The sequence below is a fragment of the Coregonus clupeaformis genome, chromosome 24, assembly GCF_020615455.1.
Source record: "Coregonus clupeaformis isolate EN_2021a chromosome 24, ASM2061545v1, whole genome shotgun sequence".
In the NCBI taxonomy this organism is placed as follows: domain Eukaryota; kingdom Metazoa; phylum Chordata; class Actinopteri; order Salmoniformes; family Salmonidae; genus Coregonus; species Coregonus clupeaformis.
Genome location: NC_059215.1, coordinates 44735987 through 44752178, shown reverse-complemented (window position 1 = coordinate 44752178; position 16192 = coordinate 44735987). Strand labels below are relative to the sequence as shown.

Here is a 16192-nt window from a genome sequence, read left to right as displayed (position 1 = left end):
TGTATCCTCTGGTCTTCCTGACCATTTAATGATGGAGTCTAATGAAGTGAAGGATAAAGCTGATATTGTTGGGTTTTTAACAAGCACTTAATATCTGCTGGTTCAGTTGATGATAAATGGTGGCGCCCAGGCCTCTAATGTAAACTATTGTTACAATAAACTATGATATAGGCCCTCATGTGAACCATTTTAACTTTGAGCCTGTTTCTTATGCTGAGGTCTATAAAGCACTAAAGGCAATAGACACTAAAAAGTCTGCAGGTCCAGACAACCTGGATCCCTACCTCTTAAAGATAGCAGCTGGTAATATTACTGAACCTGTGGATCACATTTTCAACTTGAGTCTCTTGACCAATTCCATACCCAGTATTCGGAAATCAGCTTATGTCCTCCCACTACTAAAGGGTGGAGATCCCTCAGATGCTAATAACTATTGTCCTATCTCCAAAGTCTATGAATCCCTAGTGAAAGCACAGTTAAACTTATTAACTGAAAATAACATACTGAGCGGGGTTCAGTCTGGCTTTAGATCGGGGCACAGCACCACAACTGCAGCTATGGCAGTGGCAAATGACATCATAAATGCACTTGATAAAAAGCAATATTGTGCTGCTTTGTTTGTTGATTTATCAAAGGCATTTGATTCAGTTGATCATGAGTTGTTGCTAGCTAGACTCAGAACTATCTTTCTGACAGAACACAATGTGTTTATGCTGACAATCACAAGTCTAGCTTTCTTGAGATTAATAGAGGTGTGCCACAGGGTTCCAGTTTAGCTCCTGTGTTGTTCTGAATTTGTATTAATGATCTGGGAAATGGGATGCAACCAGCAAAGTTGCATCTTTATGCAGATGATACAGTCATACATGCATGTGCTTCTTCTCTGGTTCAGGCTGTTGAAGAGCTCCAGACTGCTTTTCAGTCTACTGCTTTTCAGTCTTTGCAGGCCTCCCTTTACGGTCTCAAACTGGTTTTGAACGTTAAAAAATACCAGAGCTCGCACTCAGCCAGAGAAGGTTAGCGTTGTCACATCTGGTGGCTTTACCATTGAAATGGTGTCATCCTACAAATACCTAGGTACAGTGGGGAAAAAAGTATTTAGTCAGCCACCAATTGTGCATGTTCTCCCACTTAAAAAGATGAGAGAGGCCTGTAATTTTCATCATAGGTACACGTCAACTATGACAGACAAAATGAGAAAAAAATATCCAGAAAATCACATTGTAGGATTTTTTATGATCTTATTTGCATATTATGGTGGAAAATAAGTATTTGGTCAATAACAAAAGTTTCTCAATACTTTGTTATATACCCTTTGTTGGCAATGACACAGGTCAAACGTTTTCTGTAAGTCTTCACAAGGTTTTCACACACTGTTGCTGGTATTTTGGCCCATTCCTCCATGCAGATCTCCTCTAGAGCAGTGATGTTTTGGGGCTGTCGCTGGGCAACACAGACTTTCAACTCCCTCCAAAGATTTTCTATGGGGTTGAGATCTGGAGACTGGCTAGGCCACTCCAGGACCTTGAAATGCTTCTTAAGAAGCCACTCCTTCGTTGCCCGGGCGGTGTGTTTGAGATCATTGTCATGCTGAAAGACCCAGCCACGTTTCATCTTCAATGCCCTTGCTGATGAAAGGAGGTTTTCACTCAAAATCTCACGATACATGGCCCCATTCATTCTTTCCGTTACACGGATCAGTCGTCCTGGTCCCTTTGCAGAAAAACAGCCCCAAAGCATGATGTTTCCACCCCCATGCTTCACAGTAGGTATGGTGTTCTTTGGATGCAACTCAGCATTCTTTGTCCTCCAAACACGACGAGTTGAGTTTTTACCAAAAAGTTCTATTTTGGTTTCATCTGACCATATGACATTCTCCCAATCCTCTTCTGGATCATCCAAATGCACTCTAGCAAACTTCAGACGGGCCTGGACATGTACTGGCTTAAGCAGTGGGACACGTCTGGCACTGCAGGATTTGAGTCCCTGGCGTCGTAGTGTGTTACTTATGGTAGGCTTTGTTACTTTGGTCCCAGCTCTCTGCAGGTCATTCACTAGGTCCCCCCGTGTGGTTCTGGGATTTTTGCTCACCGTTCTTGTGATCATTTTGACCCCACGGGGTGAGATCTTGCGTGGAGCCCCAGATCAAGGGAGATTATCAGTGGTCTTGTATGTCTCCCATTTCCTAATAATTGCTCCCACAGTTGATTTCTTCAAACCAAGCTGCTTACCTATTGCAGATTCAGTCTTCCCAGCCTGGTGCAGGTCTACAATTTTGTTTCTGGTGTCCTTTGACAGCTCTTTGGTCTTGGCCATAGTGGAGTTTGGAGTGTGACTGTTTGAGGTTGTGGACAGGTGTCTTTTATACTGATAACAAGTTCAAACAGGTGCCATTAATACAGGTAACGAGTGGAGGACAGAGGAGCCTCTTAAAGAAGAAGTTACAGGTCTGTGAGAGCCAGAAATCTTGCTTGTTTGTATGTGACCAAATACTTATTTTCCACCATAATTTGCAAATAAATTCATTAAAAATCATACAATGTGATTTTCAGGATTTTCTTTTCTCAATTTGTTTGTCATAGTTGACGTGTACCTATGATGAAAATTACAGGCCTCTCTCATCTTTTTAAGTGGGAGAACTTGCACAATTGGTGGCTGACTAAATACTTTTTTTCCCCACTGTACATGGTTGGATGACAAGTTGTCCTTTAAAGTGCATATGGATAATCTTGTGAGGAAACTTCAATTGGGTTTTTATTTTCGTAATAAGGCTTGCTTCCTGCTTGTTCAGGCTACTTTTCTCTCTGTATTGATTATGGTGACTTGTATTTGCATGCAGCCTCTGTCTTACAGAGACTGGACTATGTTTATCATGCATCCTTGCGCTTGATTACAAATGCCAAGTCACTCACCCACCATTTCACCTTGTACCAAATGGTGGCTTGGACCTCACTTTATATGCGCAGAAAGCTACATTTGTACGTGTTCATCTACAAAGCCCTTTTGGGTAAACTCCCTCTTTACCTCTGTAGTCTGGTCTCCTTATAATAATAATAATAATAATAATAATAATAATAATAATAATAATATGCCATTTAGCAGACGCTTTTATCCAAAGCGACTTAGTCATGTGTGCATACATTTTTACGTATGGGTGGTCCCGGGAATCGAACCCACTACCCTGGCGTTACAAGCGCCATGCTCTACCAATTGAACTACAGAGGACCACACTCTCCTTCACCACCAGCAGTTACCATACCCTGTCTGCTAGGTGGTTGCTACTTAGGACATTTACAGTATTAGGCAAGACTGCCTTCTCGTCTTGTGCACCAGAGGCATGGAATAGTCTACAACCCATGCTTCATCTAGATTTATTAGTGCCACTGAATGAATTTAATGTTGATGGGAGACTCTTACAGAGAAGTGTAAATGCTTTTTTTAGGCTGGATCATGTTGTTGAATTGTATGTTTTAATTCTGTAATGTATTAATTGTTGCTGCCTTCTTGGCTAGGTGTCCCTTGAAAAAGAGACTCTTGGTCTCAATGGTCTTTTCCTGGTTTAATAAATGTCAAATAACAAAAAAATAAAATCAATACGCAACAAAATGCAGCAAAATTGATGGAACTTAGGCTTATGAATGTGTTTTAACGATGCATCGTTCCTATAATGGCCCGAAGATGTAAACGTGTTACCGTAAACACCGGGAAGAAAGGCAGCGCTCTCTGATCACCTTTCTTCATTCAAATCTTACCTTAACATTTAAAATGTTTTCACAATACTGATGATGGATCAGCTCCAAGAGAGATTTCACCTAACGACTGCAAGTATTTAGGCGGCTTATTCTAATGCTTACCCTATAATAATGCACTCAATCACAGATTCATTTGGCATATCATTGCGCATGTTGTTACACATCATGAAATATATTGAGGCAAACTACACACAGTAGCCTACAATTAGCATAATAGAACTCAATTGAATGAACATGATATACACTGTGTACAAAACATTAAGAACACCTTCCTAATATTGAGTTGCACCCCCCATAATTTGTCGGGGCATGGACTCTAAAAGGTGTCGAAAGCGTTTCACAGGGATGCTGGCCCATGTTGACTCCAATGCTTCCCACATTTGTGTCAAGTTGGCTGGATGTCCTTTGGGTGGTGGACCATTCTTGATACACACAGGAAACTGTTGAGCGTGAAAAAACCCAGCAGCGTTGCAGTTCTTGACACAAACCGGTGCACCTGGCACCTACCACCATACCCCGTTCAAAGGCACTTAAATATTTTGTCTTGCCCATTCACCCTCTGAATGGCAGACACACAATCCATGTCTCAATTGTCTCAAGGCTTAAAAATCCTTCTTTAACCTGTCTCCTCCCCTTCATCTACACATATTGAAGTGGATTTAACAAATGACATCAATAAGGGATCATAGCTTTCACCTGGATTCTCCTGGTCAGTCTGTCATGGAAAAAGAATGTGTTCTTAATGTTTTGTACACTCAGTGTAATTCAATATTATTGAATTATATAGGCCTATGTAGCCTATACTGTAGGCTATTTATCTCTTAATGCAGCCATCTTGTTTTTTTTTATCCTTCGCTTGTTTGTAACCATTGCAAAGACATTGGCAACTGTGTATTGGTAGTCAACTTCATTGGGAAGTTATTAGCGGTCACAGAGAGATACACATCTTGACTCTATGTTTAGCGGGTACCTCTGTGTATAAAGTGACGCTGTAGGGAAAAAACACATTAACGACGCAGTTAGCTGTTCTACGAGTGGTCTGTGGCAGTCGGTAAATAACAAGTGTTTTCAAGTACATCTTCAGTAACAATGGTTTTGGGAAACAGCTCAGAGATTTAACGATGCTCCTACGAAGGTTTTAACGATGTACGTAGCCTTAAGATGCTTTTGGGAAATCGGGCACAGGCAATAAGAGATATGATCTCGAAACAAAAACTAAATCAAGATTATATAAATTATATAAATCTTGATGTAGATGTTTGGGGCTATTATAATTATAATATGTAACTGCTTAATAAAGTTAGCTGTAGTTGCTGTGAGTCCTGGACCTGCACCGCTCCCTGTGTGTGCAACACCTGCTGCTGGGGGTCGCAGATGAGCGACTGCGTGGTGTTGCCGTACCCCTGCACCGCCACCGGGATGTGAATGTTCCCGTTCATGAACTGGGCTGGATACAGAGAGTTGGCCGCCACTGTCTGGTACTGCACTTCCTCATGAACCCCCGACTCCCCATCAGCGTGGAAACCGCATGACCCGAGCCAATAGTAACTTGCGTTGGTGTAGTGTGTGCCATTGCCGTCTGTAGTTTCCCAGGCAACCTGCATGGCACTGTATGCCTCCTGGGGGATGGCGATGTGTGTAACGCCACCCTGATCACGTGACCCTGGCGGGGAAGAGTAGACGGGGGTGGTCCAGGTCTCTCCAGTGGGGCTGGTGATGGTACCTGTAGCGCTGTACAGGTGGCTGCCATCTACAGTCAACACGTCTGGCCTCAGAGACACGTAGCGGTGCTGCTGCACCTGACCCTGGAGGGTGGCTAGCCCTGTGCCAGCTGCTGACCAGGCAGGGCGTAGGACACTGTGATGGGCGTGTCCACCTTACGCTTCTTGGCTGGCTGCAGGGGGGAGGTGGTCTGAATGGTGTTCCCCTGCTGCTGCGTGGGGGAGAGAGCTGCCACTGTCTGGATCTGCTGTCCACCTGCCACCAACTGGGTCTGCATCAGAGGGAGGAGGGGGAGAGAGATGTTTAAATACACTACTCGTTAGGTATATGTGTACACGAATTGGTGTGTCTGTGTGTGTGTGTGCACGTGTTTGTGTGTACCTGTTGGTGCTGTTCCTCTGTGAGGTCCCCAGACTGTAATAGCTGAGCTGTGGTGACCCCCTGTAGCTGTTGATGGGAGGAGGGCAGCTGCAGCACCTGGCCCCCAACCACCTGGCCCTGCTGTTGCCCCCTGACCTGCACCTACAGGAGAGGGCGAAAGAGGGGTGTCTGCTGTTAGTATCTTTTCCATATACATTTTAGTTAGTCAGGATAGTCCAGCAATACAGTGCATTCGGAAAGTATTCAGACCTCTTGACTTTCGTTACATTACAGCCTTATTCTAAACTGGAATGAATTCGTTTTTTTCCCCCTCATAAATCTACACACAATACCCCATAATGACAAAGCGAAAACAGGTTTTTAGAAATGTTTGCAAATGTATTACAAATAAAAAACAGAAATACCTTATTTACATAAGTATTCAGACCCTTTGCTATGAGATTCGAAATTGAGCTCAGGTGCATCCTGTTTCCATTGATGATCCTTGAGATGTTTCTACAACTTGATTGAAGTCCACCTGTGGTAAATTAAATTGATTGGACATTATTTGGAAACACACCTGTCTATTTAAGGTCCCACAGTTGACAGTGCATGTCAGAGCAAAAACAAAGCCATGAGGTCGAAGGAATTGTCCATAGAGCTCCGAGACAGGATTGTGTCAAGGCACAGCTCTGGGGAAGGGTACCAAAACATTTCTGCAGCATTGAAGGTCCCCAAGAACACAGTGGCCTCAATCATTCTTAAATAGAAGACGTTTGGAACCACCAAGACTCTTCCTAGAGCTGGCCAAACTGCAGCACTCCACCAATCAGGCCTTTATGGTAGAGTGGCCAGACGGAAGCCACTCCTCAGTAAAAAGGCACATGACAGCCCGCTTGGAGTTTACCAAAAGGTAGCTAAAGATTCTCATACCATGAGAAACAATATTCTCTGGTCTGATGAAACCAAGATTGAACTCTTTGGCCTGAATGCCAAGCGTCACCTCTGGAGGAAACCTGGCAGCATCCCTACGGGGGAAGCATGGTGGTGACAGTATCATGCTGTGGGGATGTTTTTCAGCGGCAGGGACTGGGAGACTAGTCAGGATCGAGGGAATGATGAATGGAGCAAAGTACAGAGAGATCCTTGATGGAAACCTGCTCCAGAGCGCTCAGGACTGGGGCGAAGGTTCACCTTCCAAACAGGAGAACGACCCTAAGCACACAGCCAAGACAACGCAGGAGTGGCTTCGGGACAAGTCTCTGAATGTCCTAGAGTGGCCCAGCCAGAGCCTGGACTTGAACCTGATCTAACATCTCTGGAGAGACCTGAAAATAGCTGTGCAGCGACACTCACCATTCAACCTGACAGAGCTTGAGAGGATCTGCAGAGAAGAATGGGAGAAACTCCCCAAATACAGGTGCCAAGCTTGTAGTGTCATACCCAAGAAGACTTGAGGCTGTAATTGCTGCCCAAGGTGCTTCAACAAAGTACTGAGTAAAGGGTCTGAATACTTATGTAAATGTAATTTATTTATTTATTACAAATTTGCAAAACATTTCTAAAAACCTGTTTTTGCTTTGTCATTATGGGGTATTGTGTGTAGATTGAGGAAAAAAACAATTTAATCAATTTTAGAATAAGGCTGTAACGTAACAAAATGTGGAAAAAGTCAAGGGGTCTGAATACTTTCCGAATGCACTGTATTTGCCACTCATTTTTAGGAGCGTGGCAGAGAGAAAGACAGAATGATGAGTGAGAAAGAGAGGAGAGAAAGGAGAGCGAGGAAAAAGTCCTGACCTGTATTATGTCTTGGTGCTTGGCTATGGTCATATGGGGCAAGAGCTGCTGCTGTGATGTCATCACCTTCTGCTGGGACACCTGTACCTGCTGTTGCTGAAGGCTTTGCACAATGTGGTTATAATATGGATAACGTCACCAACTCCATTTTGTTCTTCACTAACTGTACCTTCTCTTTCCTTCCCTCTCTCACAGTCTCTTACCGGACAGGCCAGTTCCAGCAGTGACCCAGCCACCTCTTGGCTGGTAAACCATGGTGATGGTAGTAGTTGTGGTGGTAACGCCGCCCTGCTGGCTGAACTCCTGCAGTGCCTCTGGGTCCTTTGTTGGCCAGGGACTCCTGGAACTCCTTCATCCGATGCTGGGGGACACTGCGGGCCTTCAGCCTCACCAGAGACAAACAAGATGCATGTTAATTAGTCTTGTACCATAACCCTGCCTTTAATTACTTACTGTCATAAAGGCTTAAGTTACAATGGCTGTACATAAAATGGGGTTGTGGTACACAGGAAAAATGCTTTAGTTTTGGACGGAAAACAACGTTTTAGGACAATAATATTTGCTGAGGAAAAGGTTAACTTTTGTGGAAGTCACTGTTGATAGTTGGACCTAGACTCCTGTCCAGCCAGGGTTGCATTCAGTATGACAGAACTGTGTGCAACATTGAATGAAACGGAAACGGTACTGTCCGACCAGGGGTGTATTCATTAGTCGGATTCCGTTGCAAAGCATTTGGTCTGTTGCAAAGGCGAGAACTGACCTACCTGAATTTACACCAAACGTTTTGCAACGGAACCCGACTAATGAATACACCCCAGAATAAATACCATGTGATTAAGGTGGCCCAGAGGGCGATTACCAAGCTGCACCAGTTTTGCGATTTTAAATTGTCACACCTCGCCATACCCATCAAACGTACCACAAAGGCTGTTTAAGAACGATGAGCACGGTTCAGTACAAACTGTCACGCAACGTTGCAAACATTGAAGCGAACTCAACGCCCCCCAGGACTATATCAGTGGTTGAATCCAGGACATTTTGACATCAGACAGAAGCTGTAGTGTTACATTTGATGGCCTGGGCGGTCGGGATTCAGCGGCTGCCGCAAAAGTTCGGTGTTTTTCAAGTCATAGGATTTCAATCATCACCACCACTCAGAACAATGATAACTGATAGTTAAGGGCGTGCGCTCGCCTGGTATGTCTTGCTTGCTTCTTCGCTCGAGCGGGTAGGTCAACTTGTGAGAACAACGGACAAAACGATTTCTCAAATTTAACTGGGTGTGAATTAACTCATTGTTCATATTGTCACTGATACTGAACAAATGCCACATTTGCATGAGCTAGTTACTACTGTAGCGCTAAAGAAGGTGGGTTACTGGGGCTGCAAATCTGCTCGTTAGCTAAAGGAAAGCTAGTTAAGTTAGCTGACTAACTGTCTACAAACTAAAGAATGTGCAGCTCTTCAGCAAACAGAAGATGGCATGTCAATGAAAGTACAAAATAGATAATTCGGTAGATAGAATAACTTCAGTATAAAACGTGTTAGTTAAGTATTCTAGATACTGTGTAAGTTAGTTGGCTGCAGTTCATTCCCACTCCCCTCCCTGCCTTTACCTACTTCTCCCAGACCGACCAACTTGACTGTCTCAACACGCCAGTAGCAGCGTTCTTCTTGTTCATTGGAGAGAAACAAATTGTCTCTGTGATCTTTTAGACTTGAATTTTTCACGGTCTCTATTATTAAATTCCCTTTTCCACTCAGATTTCAATGGGCGCCATTTTACAATTACACCCCTGTCGGCCAATCAAAAGTGGTTATACTGCGGTGTGCTGCTAACGCGAGATTACACCCCCCTCCTTCAGATACTGCAAGAAATTGATGGGTTAGTAATTTTAAAGGGGACGTGCCGTACAATAGGCCACACTGTTGTTACCACCTCACGACAAAAAAAAAAACTATTCCAGAGGAAGCATAATTCAAGATTAAATAGCAATCTAATTGCTTGATAGTGTGAATTAAATGTTCATAAGGCTTCATGGGCAATTTAATGGTTGTGATATAAGAAAACTGAGGATGGATCAACAACATTGTAGTTACTCCACAATACTAACCTAAATGACAGAGTGAAAAGATGGAAGCCTGTACAGAATAAACATATTCCAAAACATGCATCCTGTTGGCAAAGAAATTAACTTTTTGTCCTAAATACAAAGCGTTGTTTGGGGAAAATACAATACATCACTGAGTACCACTCTTCATATTTTCAAGCATGGTGGTGGCTGCATCATGTTATGGGTATGCTTGTCATCGGCAAGGACTTTTTTTTTTGTTGATAAAAATAAAGAATACAGCTGAGCACAGGCAACATCCTAGAGGACAACCTGGTTCAGTATTCTTTCTAACAGACACTGGGAGACACATTCACCTTTCAGCAGGACAATAACCTAAAACGCTAGGGCAAATATACACTGGAGTTGCTTACCAAGATGACATTGAATGTTCCTGAGTAGCCTAGTTACAGTTTTGCAAAACATTTGGAAACCGTTTCCACCAAATGGGAAAACGTTTTGCAACGAGGATGAGTTTCTATTGGACAAATTCAGCTAGTAGAAACTATGGGTTTATTTGCTGGCTTTAAATAAATGAAATTACTAAGCATACAGTATAACTTTGATATGTTGCATGTGCTTTTCCCTGTGGATATATTTTTTCATTGACTCTTTTTAGAATTAGCACAGCAAACATCTACTTGGAACAATTTATTATAATCTTTGCTGCAATAACTTTTGTTTATAAGTTCCCTCCTTTGCAACAGACAAAATGTTTTGCAACGGAATTCGACTAATGAATACACCCCTGGTCGTAAAGTACAGTTTCCGTTGAATTCAGCGTTGAACACTGTTCTGTCGTATTGAACGCAACCCTTGCTGGACAGGAATCTAGGTCCTACTATCCAGAGTGAGTGGTCGTCCACAAAAGTTAACATTTTCCTTGGCTGTCAGCAAATATTATTGTCCTAAAACTTTATTTTCTGTCCAAAACTAAAGCATTTTTCTTGTGAACCAACAAAATCTGACTAGCTGTGTACCACAACCCCATTTATGTACAGCCATTGTAACTTAAGCCTTCATGACAGTAAGTAATTAACGGCAGGGTTATGGTACAAGACTAATTCATATGCATCTTGTCTGTCTCTGTCCACACAGACGCCCCTTCCCCATCACCGTAGAAGAGTAGCGTTTGGCTGTGATGAATAACATGGAGGGCTTGTTTGAGGAGCTGGTGAGGCAGAAGGCCTGCAGTGTCCCCCAGCATCGGATGAAGGAGTTCGAGGAGTCCCTGGCCAACAAGGGCCCAGAGGCACTGCAGGAGTTCAGCCAGCAGGGCGGCGTTGCAACCACAATCACTACCATCACCATGGTTTACCAGCAGGGGGCCAACTGTATCTACACAGACAGCCAAGAGGTGGCTGGGTCACTGCTGGAACTGGCCTGTCCGGTAAGAGACTGTGAGAGAGGGAAGGAAAGAGAAGGTACAGTTAGTGAAGGACAAAAATGAGTTGGTGACATTATCCATATTATAACCACATTGTGCAAAACCTTCAGCAACAGCAGGTACAGGTGTCCCAGCAGAAGGTGATGACATCACAGCAGCAGCTCTCGCCCCATACACCATCCATTTGGCAAGTCTGACCATAATGCTATACTCCTGATTCCTGCTTACAAGCAAAAACTAAAGCAGGAAGCACCAGTGACTCGGTCAATAAAAAAAGTGGTCAAATGAAGCAGATGCTAAGCTACAGGACTGTTTTGCTAGCACAGACTGGAATATGTTCCGGGGTTCTTCCGGTGGCATTGAGGAGTACACCACATCAGTCACTGGCTTCATCAATAAGTGCATCGATGACGTTGTCCCCACAGTGACTGTACGTACATACCCCAACCAGAAGCCATGGATTACAGGCAACATCCGCACTGAGCTAAAGGGTGGAGCTGCCGCTTTCAAGGAGCGGGACTCTACCCAGGAAGCTTATAAGAAATCCCGCTATGCCCTCCGACGAACCATTAAACAGGCAAAGCGTCAATACAGGACTAAGATCAAATCGTACTACACCGGCTCCGACGCTCATCAGATGTGGCAGGGCTTGCAAACTATTACAGACTACAAAGGGAAGCACAGCCGCGAGCTGCCCAGTGACACAAGCCTACCAGATGAGCTAAATTACTTCTATGCTCGCTTCGAGGCAAGTAACACTGAAACATGCATGAGAGCATCAGCTGTTCCGGACGACTGTGTGATCACGCTCTCCTTAGCCGATGTGAGTAAGACCTTTAAACAGGTCAACATTCACAAGGCCGCAGGAACAGACGGATTACCAGGACGTGTACTCAGAGCATGCGCTAACCAACTGGCAAGTGTCGTCACTGACATTTTCAACCTCTCCCTGCTTCATCATAAAGGTCCTGGTAACTGACTGATATTATCTCATAAACAAAACGTATAAGATCCCCTAAGCCTTTTAACCTGTGACCTTATTTTCAGCGTTTATCTCAAAACCCCATTCATTTCCCCCATAGGAATGGAAGAACGAATCAGAGTTAACTCATTTTCGTTTTTTAGGGCTACAAGCTGGTGAGCTCGGATGCGTGGTGTCCTGTATAGAGCTACATGACTGGCTGATTAGTATCTGTACACAATGTGTACACTATGTTTATAATAACACCCCTGTATTTTGATTTTGGATTGTTTTTATTGTATGGCAAACTGATGATTGTGGTGTCCACTTTGTATGCGTTGAATCAAAGATGGTTCTCTTGTGATTTCTCTACTATTACTAGGGACGAGTTCACATCCTCCACTGTCATCTCATCAGATATCTCTGATACTACAGTATGTGGTGAGTTATCCAGCCCTTTGTCCCAGCATACATTGCTGTCGGCGGGGACTGCTCACGGTCAGAGCTCCGTCTGGACCTCACACTGGGCTGCAGACAGAGCTGGTAAGTTACTCTGACCACTGCTGCTTTAAATCTCTAAAGCAATGGTTGGGCATATGTTACATGAGGGCTCTGGCCAGGGCATTAGCAAATGTTCAGCCTACTGAAATGCTACCTCTCAAACACTTTTCCCTCCCAGCTGGCGAGAGACACTGGACCAGAGTGATGGGGGTGATGAGTGTGGACTCTCACCCACTCTATGGTACTACACCTACAATAGTCCCAACACCACAGAAGAGGGGGATGGTAGGAAGAGGAGGGCAGGGGCCCCGCTCCAGGGTTCAAAGGGGTCAGGGAAGAGATCCAAGGGAGTGATGGAGGTGAAGTAGGAAGAAGAGAAGGCTCTAGTGAACTCTGACCCAGACAGGAAGGAGGAAGAGCTGCTGAATTATTATTTCCAACTGAAGGTGAAGTTGGGGGATCTGTACAGAGAGTGGGGAGCAGCTGACCCACACTTTCAACACATCGCCAACATCTTCATAGATGTGTGTATCACACTGTGTGTGTTCTTCACCCCAGGTGTGAGAATGCTGTTCAAGGATCCCACAGAGTGCCGGTTCTCCTTCATCTGCACCTCCAACAACCAGATCTCTCGTATCTAGGGCATGGTGGAGAGGCTGTGCCAGTCCTCGGGTACCCCGCTGTACCAGCTGGACCAGCCCATCTACCACAACTTCCCCTCCCTGCATGCCCTCGCAGGTACCACCTCAACTACCACCAACACCACTCTGGCTGTCTGTCTGACATCTTTCTATCTCGCTCTTTCAAATCCTTTATGCTTCTCTTTGTGTCTATGCCTCTGACATGTCCTCTGTGCTCTGATTGGCAGACAGCAGTGTGGAGGCATGTCTGAGGGTACTGGGGTTTGGGTACAGGGCCAGGTTTCTGCAGCAGAGTGCCAGAGAGATTCTGGACTCACACGGCGGACCCCAGTGGCTACCTGCAGGCTGGGGATACACTGCGCACTCTGCCCAGGGTTGGCCCCAAGGTATGCCTCAACCCTTCAGGGCAATTAAGGGTGCATCTCCAAAGGGTGCAGCTGAGGAATGGCTTTCTATGAACCAACTGTATGTAGTGCATTATTGTTAATATATTTTTTTGCCTCTGTTTATAAAGGCTTTTGGAAGGAGCCATGAGTTCTTCTGAATGCCAATAGCAAGTCTTGGAATGAATCGGTGTGATAGAGGCCACCACTATGAATGCATTATACACAGGCATAAAAACTGTTACCTGTGTTCCACCTGTAGGTGGCAGACTGTGTGTGTCTGATGGACAAGGCCTGTGTTGTGCCTGTGGACACGTGTGGCAGATTGCTAAACGAGACTACAGCTGTGCGGTGGGCAACGGGCAGAAAAGCCTCACAGACAAGGTCCACTGTGAGATTGGTGAGGATTCACCCTACAGTATGTGCTTAACAACCTCAAACCGTGTCATTCTGAACAAACCATCACTGATTGATTTTATTTCTGCATAGGGGACTTCTTCAGACAGCTATGGGGTCCTTACGCTGGTTGGGCACACTCGGTGAGTAGCACACAAACTAGTGGTCGGAATCAATCCCCTCTTCTCTTCACTATCCCTCTCTACTCTCTTTCTCTCTCTCTAATCTATAAAGGCAGTCCTAAATTGAGACACCGGTTACTTGAACTTTCACTAAGTCATGCATTGATGTCAATGGAGCATGACTGTCTCTCACTCTCTCAGGTGTTCTGTGCTGCCCTGAAAAAGTTCCAGAAGCTGAAAGAAACACCCTCTCTGAAACAGGAGGAGGAGAAGAAGGTCAAGACCAAGACATAGATAAAGGTGGAGGGAGAGGGGATGGGGAAGAACAAGAAAATCTTAAATGTGTAATAAGAAGGTGAAAATCTCTGTGAAGAAAGAGGCAGATGTGGTGTGAGGTCAGCAGAGGTTATACAGTGCCTTGCAAAAGTATTGAGCCCCCTTGCCGTTTTTCCTATTTTGTTGCATTACAACCTGTAATTTAAATGGATTTTTATTTGGATTTCATGTAATGGACATACACAAAATAGTCAAAATTGGTGAAGTGAAATGAAAAAAATAACTTGTTTCAAAAAATCCTAAAAAAATATTAACTGAAAAGTGGTGCGTGCATATGTAGTCATTTAGCAGACGCTCTTATCCATATGTAGTCACCCCCTTTCCTATGAAGCCCCTAAATAAGATCTGGTGCAACCAATTACCTTCAGAAGTCACATAATTAGTTAAATAAAGTCCACCTGTGTGCAACCTAAGTGTCACATGATCTGGCACATGATCTCAGTATATATACACCTGTTCTGAAAGGCCCCAGAGTCTGCACCACTAAGCAAGGGGCACCACCAAGCAAGCAGCACCATGAAGACCAAGGAGCTCTCCAAACAGGTCAGGGACAAAGTTGTGGAGAAGTACAGATCAGGGTTGGGTTATAAAAAAATATCTGAAACTTTGAACATCCCACGGAGCACCATTAAATCCATTATTAAAAGATTGAAAGAATATGGCACCACAACAAACCTGCCAAGAAAGGGCCGCCCACCAAAACTCAAGGACCAGGCATGGAGGGCATTAATCAGAGAGGCAACAAAGAGACCAAAGATAACCCTGAAGGAGCTGCAAAGCTCCACAGCGGAGATTGGAGTATCTGTCCATAGGACCACTTTAAGCCATACACTCCACAGAGCTGGGCTTTACTGAAGAGTGGCCAGAAAAAAGCCATTGCTTAAAGAAAAAAATAAGCAAACACGTTTGGTGTTTGCAAAAAGGCATGTGGGAGACTCCCCAAACATATGGAAGAAGGTACTCTGGTCAGATGAGACTAAAATTGAGCTTTTTGGCCATCAAGGAAAACGCTATGTCTGGCGCAAACCCAACACCTCTCATCACCCCGAGAACACCATCCCCACAGCGAAGCATGGTGGTGGCAGCTGTGGGAATGTTTTTCATCGGCAGGGACTGGGAAACTGGTCAGAATTGAAGGAATGATGGATGGCGCTAAATACAGGGAAAGTCTTGAGGGAAACCTGTTTCAGTCTTCCAGAGATTTGAGACTGGGATGGAGGTTCACCTTCCAGCAGGACAATGACCCTAAGCATACTGCTAAAGCAACACTTGAGTGGTTTAAGGGGAAACATTTAAATGTATTGGAATGGCCTAGTCAAAGCCCAGTCCTCAATCCAATTGAGAATCTGTAGTATGACTTAAAGATTGCTGTACACCAGCAGAACCCATCCAACTTGAATGAGCTGGAGCAGTTTTGCCTTGAAGAATGGGCAAAAATCACAGTGGCTAGATGTGCCAAGCTTATAGAGACATACCCTAAGAGACTTGCAGCTGTAATTGCTGCAAAATGTGTCTACAAACTATTGACTTTGGGGGGGGTGAATAGTTATGCACGCTCAAGTTTTCTGTTTCTTTGTCTTATTTCTTGTTTGTTTCACAATAAAAAATAGTGGAAGCCATGTTGTGTAAATCAAATGATCCAAACCCCCAAAAAATCAATTTTAATTCCAGGTTGTAAGGCAACAAAATAGGAAAAATGCCAAGGGGGTGAATACTTTCG

The 16192-nt window shown here is 44.3% G+C and overlaps 2 pseudogenes; one reads left to right on the top strand and one right to left on the bottom strand.

Annotated features, from left to right (window-relative positions):
- Nucleotides 1-4493: 4493 nt before the first annotated feature.
- LOC121538590 lies at nucleotides 4494-9752 on the bottom strand (annotated as a pseudogene).
- A 2464-nt stretch (nucleotides 9753-12216) lies between these two features.
- On the top strand, nucleotides 12217-14611 carry LOC121537297 (annotated as a pseudogene).
- The last annotated feature ends 1581 nt before the right edge of the window (nucleotides 14612-16192 follow it).